The 12,151-nt window shown below is 37.7% G+C and overlaps 1 protein-coding gene across 6 annotated transcripts in view; it reads left to right on the top strand.

Annotated features, from left to right (window-relative positions):
* PTPRT (protein tyrosine phosphatase receptor type T) overlaps positions 1–12,151 on the top strand; it is a 1,142,918-nt gene that overhangs the window by 747,800 nt on the left and 382,967 nt on the right. The window lies entirely within an intron of this gene.

A 12,151-nucleotide genomic window follows, 5' to 3' on the forward strand; every position in this document is an offset into this window, starting at 1 on the left:
GAGTGCAATGGCACGATCTTGGCTCACCGCAACCTCCGCCTCCTGGGTTGAAGCCATTCTCCTGCCTCAGCCTCCTGAGTAGCTGGGATTACAGGCATGTGCCACCACGCCTGGCTAAATTTGTATTTTTAGTAGAGACAGGGTTTCTCCGTGTTGGTCAGGCTGGTATCGAACTCCCAACCTCAGGTGATCCACCGGCCTCGGCCTCCCAAAGTGCTGGGATTACAGGCCTGAGCCACCGTGCCCGGCCTATTTATTTTTATTTTTACTTTTTTGGTAGAGACAGAGTCTCATTGTGTTGCCCAAGGTGATCTCAGACTCCCAGCCTCAAGCCATCCTCCCACCTCGGCCTCTCAAAATGTTGGGATTACAGTTTGCTGGTTCCTTTTAAACAGCGTGTATTAGTCCGTTTTTATACTGCTATAAAGAACTGATTAAAACTGGGTAATTTATAAAGGAAAGAGCTTTAATTGACTCGCAGTTCAGCGTGGCTGGGAAGCCTCAGGAAACTTACAATCATGGCAAAAGGTGAAGGGGAAGCAAGGCACTTTCTTCACAAGGCGGCAGAAAGGAGAATGAACGTAGGAGAAACTACCAAACACTTATAATAACATCAGATCTCCTGAGAACTCACTCATTATCATGAAAACAGCATGGGAGAAACCTCCCCCATGATTTAATTACCTCCACCTGGTCTCTCCCTTGACATGTAGGGATTATGGGAATTTCGATTCAAGATGAGATTTTGGGTGGGGACACAGCCAAACGATACCACATCCCAACCTTATTGGCCCAGTTCTTGGGACTCTTTCCCGTTCGTATCCATACCAGAGGTTGGCCAGGTCTTAAAGTATAGGCTTTATCCATGAGAGGGTCTGTAGCAGCTACTCGATGCCACCATTGTAGCAGGAAAACAGCCAGGGACAATGGGTAAACAAATGGGTGTGGCAGTTGTTCCAATATAATTTTATTTACAAAAACAGGCAGCTGGTTGGATTCAACCCGAGAGCCATAGTTTGCTGACCCTGGATCCACATTCATTTCCCTAATTATTTCTTCCAGTCTCCTAGCTTTAAAATCCATCCATATGTTAATAATTTTCCCAATTGATACCTCCAGGCCAGGCCTCTCCCCAGCCCTCCAGAGTCATTTATCCAGCTGTCTCCTCAACGGCTCTACCTAGATTGCTAATCAGCCCATGGAATTAAACACATTCAAAACTGAGCCTGTGATCATCCTTCAACTTGTTCTTCCCACTGTCTTCTCCATCTCAGTAAATGGCAACTCTGTTTTATTAATGGCTCCAGCCAAAAACCTTGACTTCTCACTTTTGTCAGAACTGAGGCCCTGGCTTTTACGTCTCCAAAGAAAATCCCTTCTGGCTGGGCATGGTGGCTCACCTCTGTAATCCCAGCACTTTGGGAGGCCAAGGCAGGTGGATTGCCTGAGCCCAGGAGTTCGAGACCAACATGGGCAACATGGTGAACTCCCATCTTTACACACACACACACACACACACACACACACACACACTAGCTGGGTGTGGTGCTGTGTACCTATGATCTCAGCTACTCAGGAGGCTGAAGTGGGAGGACTGCTTGAGGCCAGGAGGTCGAGGCTGCAGTGAGCCATGATTGCACCACTGCACTCCAGGCTGGGTGACAGAGCAAGACCCTGTCTCAAAAAAAGAAAAAGAGAACCTCTTCACCCTTTATTGCTTTTGATTAAGACCCCCTGGCTTTGTACAAAGCAGCAGCCTTTCTGTTCCCCACATCTGAACCACTAACATATTCTCTTGGTTCATCCTGCAATATATATCAAGACTTTGACCATTTCTCACAGCCTCTACTACTACCCCTTAGGTCCAAACCACTGTGCTTTCCAACCCAGATTATTGCAGCAGCCTCAATCATCTTTGCAGCTTCAGCTCTGGCCCCTGCATTCTTTTCTCAACACAGCACCAAAATGATCTTGTTAAATCACGAAGCAAACCATATCACTCCCTCTGCTCCTAACCCTCTGATGGTTTCTCATGTCACTCAGATTAAAAACCCAAAGACTTATGGTAGCTGACATGCTCCAGGTGACCAGAATTCACACTTTTGTTTGCCTCTCTGTCATCTCTTGCTACTTGTGCCTCACTATGCAAATTCAGTCATCATTCTCTTCAAATATATCAGGGACATCCCTGCCTCAGGGTGTTTGCACTTGCCATCCTTTTTGGCTACAGTAAGGTTCTGCCAAATAAGCAGGACGGTTCCTTCAGCTTTTTCAAGTCTTTATTCCAATGTCACCTCTCAGTGAGCTCTTCTCAGACCATTCTATTAAAAACTGGAAGCCTCCTACAGCACACTCTTTGTCCCTCTTTCCAGCTTTGGGTGTCTCCTTAGCAATTATCATCTGACATACTGTATATTTCACTATATGTTTTATTATCTGTCTTCTCCCACTAGAATGCATTCCATAGAGACAAGATTTTTTCCTTATGTTTTGCTTACTGCTGCTTCCCAAGCACTTAGAAGAACAGTGCCAGGTAGACAAATAAGGACACAATAAATACATTATTGAATGAATGAATTCTGAGTCCTCAGAGAAAAATTAGATTTAAGGTTATTTACCATAGAAATCAAGAAGATCGTAGAAAGCTCAGTAAGCTATGAGAAGATATAGCTTCTATGATTAGCAATATAACATCATTCGGATAGATCAGATTGAGGTAAGGACGTCACAGGAAATAGCAACAATCTGAATTGTCTCTACAAAAAAATCAAATTAGTGATCTCTAGGCTACCCTAGAGCTGTTCTCAGAGAATGCTATGGGGCCGGGGGGAGGAACAGACATATATAGTATTTACTTTGTGCCAGACACCTAGCTAAGCACTTTGTGTATATTAACATATCAAATCCCCAGGACAACCTATGTAGTAGGTAGTATTTTTATCCTCATTTTAAAGTAAGGAAAGTGAGACACAGAGACATTAAGCAGCTTGGCCAAGGTAATACAGTGGTGGGAACAGGACATAAACCCAGGCAGTGTGGCTTCAACCCATGATCATTGTTTAATCCTACAATACTGCCTTTTAGGTCTCAGTGATGACAATAAGAGTTTTGATTAGAAATGCCAGTTTGATCACTCTTCTTAAACTACTGTCCTAAAGAAATATAGAGAAAAACACCTCTGTACCTGCCCTGAGAACCGTAAGAAGATGCCATGGCTGCTCCTGAAAGAATTAATGCAAGACGTCATGGGGGAGGGAGTCCCAAATGGGAAAGAGATGACTAAGCTGAGACTGCCTGGAAAGAAAACCCCTTAGGGAATTGGAGGAAAAGACTTCCAAGTCTACATGCATAAGTACCTCCAACTTTGGCCAACCAGTGCTAAAAACAGGAGTGGGCGTTGGAGCTGGTGGATGGAAGTGGGGAAAGGAGAGAGGTCAGTGCCCTGGTCATCTTTATTTGCTAGTCCATGATGCAGAGAATGAGAGCTCCCCCTCCAATACATTCAGGGCATATGGCAAATAAGAAAAGAGGGCTTCAGTGGAAGGATCTCATTGTAAAGAAACAATTGCAGGAAGGGGCAGTGTCTGTGGTAACTAACTTCAGGCTGCCCCTCAAAACACCTGAAAAGCCCTCTTGCCATGGAGAATCTTCCTGCTGCCTAATTATTTCCCTTCCTTAACTGCCCCTCATGCCACTGCCCCACAGGTCAGACAGAACCCTTATCCAGCCAAGTAATGTATGAATATATCTAAATTCTTTCCTTTCCCTGTGAGTTGGAAATATTTAAAATAAGGACTTACGTGGTAACTAGCAGAATGACCCATTAAAGCAGACCATCACACACCACTTCTTATAAGGCTGCATGCGGAAAGGTTACTGGACAGATTTTTAAAAATGTTTTCATTACTGTAAAGAACAAATCTGATAGTGCAAAGCAAATACCCCCTAACAATTGAAGCAAGAAACAAGATTTTTAAAAACAAAACAAAAAAACTAATACACATGCTCAGTAAGAATATCTAAATAAATCCTGGGATAGAACATGTTCATGGAATGGAAGTTAACATTGTGAAGGTATTAGTTCTCCCAGACTGGCCTTTATAAAAGAGTTTAGAACTATTTACTATTCTTATTTATTTGATGATAAACTCTATTGTGTTTAGGGATATGTGCTTAAGGAGTGAAAAGTATAAGGAAAAGCAAGGTCACGGTATGAAGTTCACTACTGAAAAATTAATGAGATGTTTGTTTTATGCATTTGTGTTTATTTCACAGTAACCAAGATAAATGATGATAGTGTATATAATCTTATACCAATAAATGTAAAATGTAGGTGATATGGCAAAATATTAATTAAAAAACTTGACTTAAGGAAAAACAATTCTGTATAGTTTTACAACAAATAAAGAAATAGAATCAGTAATGAAACCTTTGCAACAAAGTACACATCAGTCCCAGGTGACTTCACAAGTGCAATCAGTCAAACACTCAAGGAGTTTGTAATCCCAGTCTTATACACTTATACACTTTATGAGAAAGGAAGAAGAAGCACTTCCCCCTTCAATTTATGACAAAACTATAACCTTGATATTAAAAGCAGAAAAGCTTATGAGAAAAAAATATGCAAATACCTAAATAAAATATTAGCAAATAATCCAAAACTGTGTAAATATGCAAAATATAGTTTAAGAAATTAGTGTTAGTCTAACTTTAGTAAATCTGTTTGTGTAATTTGCTACAGTAACATACTAAGAGAGGGGAAATACATATCATCACTACAATAGATACAGAAAAAGCATCAGTTAATTCTCAGCATGATTTAAAAAACAAAATATTCTTGTATGCCTGGAATAAAAATGACCCCCTCAACCTGATAAAGATTACTAAAAAACCTACAAACATCATACTCAAAGGTGAAACAATATCATCATTATCTTTGAAATTAGAGATAGACATATCATCATTTCTATTAAAGACTGTATTGGTGGCTATCATTGAAGATTAGAAAATAAAAGATTGGAAAAGAGCAAAACTATTATTAGCTACAGATGCTACAATTATCTCTGCATAGATAACCCAAAGAAATCTGCAAACAAATTATTAGAATTAATATAAGAATATAGCATGTTTGCCAAGACATTAACATTAAAAAGTCGATTCCATTTCTATTAACCTAACAAGAATGTGGTATTTTCTTAAAGACATTATTTACAATAGCAATAAAAATATAAGGTATTTAGTAATACATTTAACATAAGTTTTCAAGATGCACATACAAATGTATAAAGCACTGAAAGACGTTAAGGAAGGCCTAAATAAAAGATACACCATGTTCATGGATGAGAAAACCTATTATTATAAAGACGTGATATTATCTCCCATTTGGTCTATAATACATGCAACTAAAATTCAAAAATCAAACGTTTTTTGAAAAGTTACAAGTTAATCCTAAAATGTTTATGTAAGGAGAAAAGGTAAGAGTACCCAAAACAGTCATGAACATGAAGTACAAAGTAGTAGACTTTACCAGATAGCAAGACTTACACCTCATTGTTAATGAAGATGTGATATTGACACAGGGAAAGTCTAATAGAAATAATTGAATATAATAGAACATAGAAGTAGACCCATACATATATGGAAATGTGACAGAAGTTAAAATTATCAGGCAGATCGACTGAGGAATTAAAAATATTTTTTTCAATCTCCCTAGGATGAGGAGAAAGAATTAAAATTGGATTCCTACCTCATGTTATACATAGTAACACAGTTGTAAATAAATTGAGGACATTTTATTAAAGGAGTAACTCTTAAATGTCAATGAAAACTTAGAAAAATATTCTTATGACTTCAGGATAGAGAAAGTGTTTCTTAAGTAAAACTCTTTTGTGCAGGTTTATTCAGAAGCAGACCCTGAGATAAGGATACAAATGGAAGTAGTTTATTTAGGGGATGGTCTCAGGACACACTTATAAGAAAGAGGGAACGTGAAACAGGAAAGGGAAGAAAGTCAATACAAAATATATTAACGAAAAATTACCATGTGAATAACTGAGTTCTAGAACAGTGCTATTCCAAGTGTGGTCCAAGGACCAGCACTGACTCACTGACTCTGTAATCCTTAACAAGACAAGTACAGAAAGAGAAAGTATTTAAAAAGAAGGAGCTTACTATTTTTCTTTTTTGCTTTTTCAATTTCACTTTTACTTCAAAATTTCACTTCCCTAGTAATTTATTTTTATTGTATTTTGTGATATCATGAGCCCACAATGGATTTGGAATTATCATTATCATCATCACAATGGTTTCAGTGTTTGAAATAGTTTGAGAAGTGCTAGTAAAACATGTCTCAGAGTTACCCAACCAAGTAATAAGGAAACTGGGATGTTCATCCATCAACTTTCTGTCTTTCAATGCTTGAAGAATGTCTTCAGGGCATTAACTCTCCAGCGCTTCTTGCTTTTTCTATGTGGAGAACAAGTTGGCTCCCACAGCATTTAGGTAAATTTGTATTTTGCAGTAAGCATTATTCAGTGGGATATAGGCAGGCCATCAACAGTGTCTGCTGCTAAATTTGTCTCTCTCTTTCTCCCATACAAAAACTAAAATCTGACCAATTTGAGTATATTAAAATTAAGAACTGATCCATATTCAAAGGTAACATAAAGAGAAACACAAGACACAAATTAAAAGAAGTTTTTCAGTAACACATATAGCCAATAAAATTATTAGTATCAAACATATACAATGAGTCTTTACAGATCAACAGGAAAAGGACAATAATATCCAACAAACATTAAAAGATGCTAGTAAATAGGTAAAAGCATATAAAACCTTAATGAAGTATTGTTTTACACTTACTAGATGGTCTAGAATTTTAAAACCTGGTAATACCAAATGTTTATAAAGATGCAGAGGAATAGGGACTTTCAGAACATTGCTTGGGGCAGTACTACCACCACTTTGGAAAACAGTTTGGCATTACCCTGTGAAAACAAAGATAGATACGCCCTTCAGTCATAGGAATAGACCCTCTATTCCTATGTGTACCTTAGTAAAATCTTGTATATATGTTCAACCAAATATACAAAAGTATTCTAATAAATTATACTGTAAGAAAGCCCCACCTGGATACAACTCTAATGTTCATGTATTGTAGAATGGTGGAATAAATAAGAATATATTTATGAAATGGAGATGAATTAGATACAACTATGTGCATCAAAATAGATGAATCTCAAAATGATGAGTGACAAATGCAAATCATATAATAGAAAACAGTCAATCCACATAGATTTAAAAGAAAACAAGAAAAACTAAATGATACATTGTCTTGGGATATATGTATAGATTTAGAACTCCAAATAAAAATAAAGAGAATGATTAATAGAAAATTCAGGTCGAGCACAGTGGCTCACACCTATAATCCCAGCACTTTAGGAAGCCAACACAGGTGTATCACCTGAGGTCAAGAGTTCAAGACCAGCCTGGCCAACATAGTGAAACCCCATCTCTTCTAAAAATACAAAAATTAGCCAGGCATGGTCGTGGGTTCCCGTAATTCCAGCTACTTGGGAGGCTGAGACAGGAGAATCACTTGAACCCAGGAGGCGGAGGTTGCATTGAGCCGAGATCACGCTGTTGCACTCCAGTCTGGGTGACAAGAGTGAAACTCCGTCTTTAAAAAAAAAAAAAAAAAAAAAGAAAAGAAAAAAGAAAAATCAGGATAGTACCTGTTTTATTTATTTATTTATTTAATGATGGGGAAGGAAAAAGGAGACAATAGTGATGGGCATAAAGAGTGCTTCAGTAGTATAGTAATGTTTTATTTCTTAGAGCAGATAGTGGGCACATGTGTATTTAATAATTATTCTTTAAACTATTCATACATTATTATGCATAGTTTTTAATATAATGCAAAACACTATAAAAGAAACTTTTTAATATACAAAAACAATATGAACAATAATAAAGTCCTAGAAATGCAATTTGTAAGAAATAAAAGAAAAACATTTTTAACTGAGGGGCATAAAAAGAAGCATTAATACATGAAGATTTATATGGTTTACTGGATAGAAGGACTCATGTTAAAAGTGATACTCTCTGATTCCCAAAATGAGAAAAAAAAATGCAACGGCAGTAAAAATTTTGATGAAATATGTTTGAAATTTTATAAAACTATTCCTAAATTCTTCTGGAAGAATACATGGGTAGTGATACCTCAAAAAACTTTGCAAAAGAAGAATAATAAAGGAAAAAGACTTGTTCTACCGAGTATCAAAACATGTCATCTTAATGCGATAGAGAAATACTGTCACAGTAAAAGCTACAACTCAGTGAAATAGAACAGAAAGCCAAACAACATATGCTACAATATAAAATAATTTAATATGGTGGTAAGATGGCATTTTAAATCACTGGGGCAAGTTTTGACTGGTCAATTAATTGTCCTTTATAATTGAGAAAATTGTAAGGAATTATAGTTAGATTTCTACCATGTATGGTATACACAGTAATTTCAGAAATATTAAAGTGTAAGGTGTAAAAAGAAAAAGATGGGAATAAAACAGGAAATAAATAAATTATAAAACAACTATTCATCTGTACTTTCCATTCATCTGATCCGGTGTGAAAAAGAGAATTTTCTCCAGATTGGAAAGACCAAGATCTATTAGCTTGAGTTTCATGCTCACAATCTTCATCAGATAGACCCTTCTTATTGTCCATCAGACACACCCTCCTCAATTTCCATCAGACAGACCCTCAGGTGAATGAATAGAATTTCCATCCTCTACTCTGCTTACTTTCTACTCTCCATGATTAAAGCTTTTCCTGTCTTTCCAAATTCTTGATGCAATTCGTCCCCCACTACACTTTTGGTAGATGGCTTCACCCCACTTCTCAAGAAAACAGAGCCATTAGGACACTTCAATTCCTCCATAAAAAGCATTAGCACATTTCCATCCTCTCCTCTTCTCTTGCAAAAGGAGAGAACCCTCCTTTCAACCCACCCTTGCTCTTGCTCTTGCTTTCAGGACCCTACCATTGTCAGTTATCTCCTCTTTCTTTCTCACTCTTCTCCTTCTTACCTCTATTTTGAATTTTTTTTTTTTTGAGATGGAGTCTCAGTCTGTCACTAGGCTGGAGTACAGTAGCATGGGCTCGGCTCACTGCAACCTCCACCTCCTGGGTTCAAGCAATTCTCCTGCCTCAGCCTCTCGAGTAGCTGGGACTACAGGTGCTTGCCACCATACCCAGCTAATTTTTGTATTTTTAGTAGAGACAGGGTTTCACCATGTTGGCCATGACGGTCTCAATCTCTTGACCTTGTGATCTGCCCGCCTTGGCCTCTCAAAGTGCTGGGATTATAGGCGTGGGCCACCATGCCCAGCCTCTATTTTGAATTTTTTTCTTGGTTGCTCTAATCATAACCTCTCTTGTCTTTAAGAGAGTCATTATTTTGGCTCCATATCTCATTCCTGTTATGGTTTGAATTCCCCTCCTTTTCACAGCCAGCATTGTTTACTTGCCTCACCTCACCTTCCCCTCTCTTCTCAACCCTCTTCAGTATGGCTTGTGATGCCAACATTCTCCCTTAAATTACTCTTGCTTGGCTCACGAGTCACCTTGAGGACAGTAGGTTCAATGGGCAAGTTTAAAGCCACATCTTACTTGACTACTCAGCCATATTTGTGACTGCTGACCAGTACCTTCTTGAGCCTCTTTCCTTTCTTGGATGCTACAATGACAGCTCACCTTCCTGGTTTTCTGGTTGCCTCTCTGAACACTGACTCCCAGTTTCTCCATTCATTTTCCTCCTAATTGTTAATTCTGGAGTTCTTCTTCACTTAGTCTTAGACCTATTTTTTTTTCTCTGCTCTATACTCTTGCCATCTATTCCCTGCCTACGGTTTCCATTTCCAAACACTGGCCGCAGTCTTCCCATATCCAACTGCTACTCAGCATTACCACTTGGATGTTCTATGTATACCTGAAATAAAGTATGACAAAAACTGAGCTCACCAGCTTCCTCTCCAAAATTGGTCATCCTTTAAGGCTCCCTCTCTATAAACAACATTCTGATCCCCCAGTTGTGTAAAACAAAAGGGTTGCAGTTCTCCATGACACATCCCTTCCCTCCTTCACCCTTATCTGTCACCACCAAGTCGTTGATCTTCCACACTGCCATCCTCTGAGTCCACATCTCCTATACAATCTATTTCTCTTCTACACTACCATCATTCCAGTCCATGTTACAATTCTTTCTCCCCAGGATGACAATGACAGCCTCCTAACTGATTTTTCTCCTTCCACCCTTAACCTCACAAAGCTGTCCACCACACTACAGCACCTCCTCCCCATTTTGCCCTGGTAACTTCTACTTATCCAGCAACTCTAACTTATGTGCCATTTAATATCCTAACTTGCCATTCTAGGTTTTTCTCTGCTTTTAATAATTCTCCTAGTACCATATCCCTTTATGTCAGAGTCCTGATTAAAAAAATGTAATGAATTAATTTTGAGTATAATCATTTAATGTCTGTCTCTCTTTCTAGAATACAAGCTTTACCACGGATTTGACTATATCTCTCTTTGTTATTGGTACATCTCTAGTGTCCATCGCTGTCCCTTGATCATATTAAATACATAATAAATATTTCTGGAAAGGAAGGGTGGATAAGGGAAAACAGTAGGATACCTAACTAATTAAAAGCTTCTGCATACCTAAATGACTTAAAAAGCCAACAAAAAAACTGGCAAAAATATATTTGCAACCTATGCAAGAAAGCTTATGTCCTTAAAATGAAATTACAATTACAAGCCCATAAGACAAAGATGAGCAAAAATGAAGAGCCGTACAGGAAAATGAGCACAAGGTATAGATAATTTGTTCATAAAAGAAGCAATGTGAATGGCTAATTAAACCAAAAACAAAATCTGTACTCTCCAGTATTCTAAAAAAGATACACATACACATGCACTTAATTTTTTAAATAGTCAGTGTTGGCAAGAACAGACATAGTCTTCTGTTGGGGAGTCCAGAATGGTACAAACTTTCTGAAAGGCAATCTGGTAATATATGTCAAAAGCCTTAAAAATAAAATAGTTCATTTACTTTGGCCCAGTAAATTAATTTCCAAAGCATTAATCTTAAGGACTATCTGCAGAGTTGCAGGCATACTTACCTATAAGCATGCTCATTCCAGCATTGCTCAAAATCATTAAGAATTCAAACCAACTTTAATGCCCAATAATAAAGGATTAGTGACTGTAAAGGGGCAATGCCCCCTCTAAGCAGCCATTAAAATGCATGGCCCCAGAGAAATGTATGGCCCCAGAGAAGTCTGCAATTTCTTTAGTGATAAAATAAGGTCACAGTGAAATATGCACAGTAGGAGTTAACATTTAAAAAAAATAAAAATATATATATATGCATAGGCATATCTTATTTTTTTAACAAAATTTTATATGCATAAAAAGATTGGAAAATAATCTTTGAACATGTGAATTATGAGTAATTTTGTTCTTTTCCTTTTTTAACCTTTTTATATATTCTTAATATTCAACAAATTCTGTATATCATGTCCATAATGAGCAAAACTAAACATATTTTAATTTAACAAAGGGGAACTGATTGCAACATATGGCCAAGGCTATATGTAGAGAGGCGTAGCGTGATGATTAAGAGTATATGCTTTAACACTCACAGACAGGTGTTTAGTTCCCTCTTTACAACTTAGGAGCCATATGACCTTCAGCAAGTTATTCCATTTTCTCAGCCTCAGTTCTGTTATTGACGCAAAGGAGATAATACTTACTGGGCAGAGCTGTTTTGTGGCTTAAGTGAAATAATGTAGGTAAAATTCTAGTCCAAGAGTAAGTGCTTTTATAATGCCAAAATATAAATAGATCTGGTAACAATTTACTGAAATTCATTATTTCTAAGGGGTTACAGCAGAAAGTTTGGGGAATAATTTGTTTTCTGGCTCACCATCTTCCAGACTGTTGTAAGAATAGTGAAATTCAGCAGGAGGATGCTGGCAGGAAGACTGACCGGCTTACAGAAGGAGCCCCAGGAAAGGTTGCACTCATTAGGGCAAAATGCTGGCATAGGTCATTCATTCACCTATTCATCCAACCAGCAAATAGT

This window comes from Symphalangus syndactylus, chromosome 24 (genome assembly GCF_028878055.3).
Source record: "Symphalangus syndactylus isolate Jambi chromosome 24, NHGRI_mSymSyn1-v2.1_pri, whole genome shotgun sequence".
NCBI lineage: Eukaryota > Metazoa > Chordata > Mammalia > Primates > Hylobatidae > Symphalangus > Symphalangus syndactylus.